A 228-nucleotide genomic window follows, 5' to 3' on the forward strand; every position below is an offset into this window, starting at 1 on the left:
GAGGAGGAAATCCGCGCGTATGTCAGCACGTGCGCTGATTTCCTCCTCGTTGTAATTCCGCCAAATGCCTTGTTGGTGTCGGCACTCCTATTAGCATTACCACAAAAAAAGTCACAAATATCCTTAAATTGTCATCACAGAATCCTTATTATTAAGACTCACAGTGATGAGGAACACTCCAAGAAAGATTGGAATAAATGTTATTAATATTTTATTAATCCACGTGAG

The sequence above is a fragment of the Penaeus monodon genome, chromosome 28, assembly GCF_015228065.2.
Source record: "Penaeus monodon isolate SGIC_2016 chromosome 28, NSTDA_Pmon_1, whole genome shotgun sequence".
In the NCBI taxonomy this organism is placed as follows: Eukaryota; Metazoa; Arthropoda; class Malacostraca; order Decapoda; family Penaeidae; genus Penaeus; species Penaeus monodon.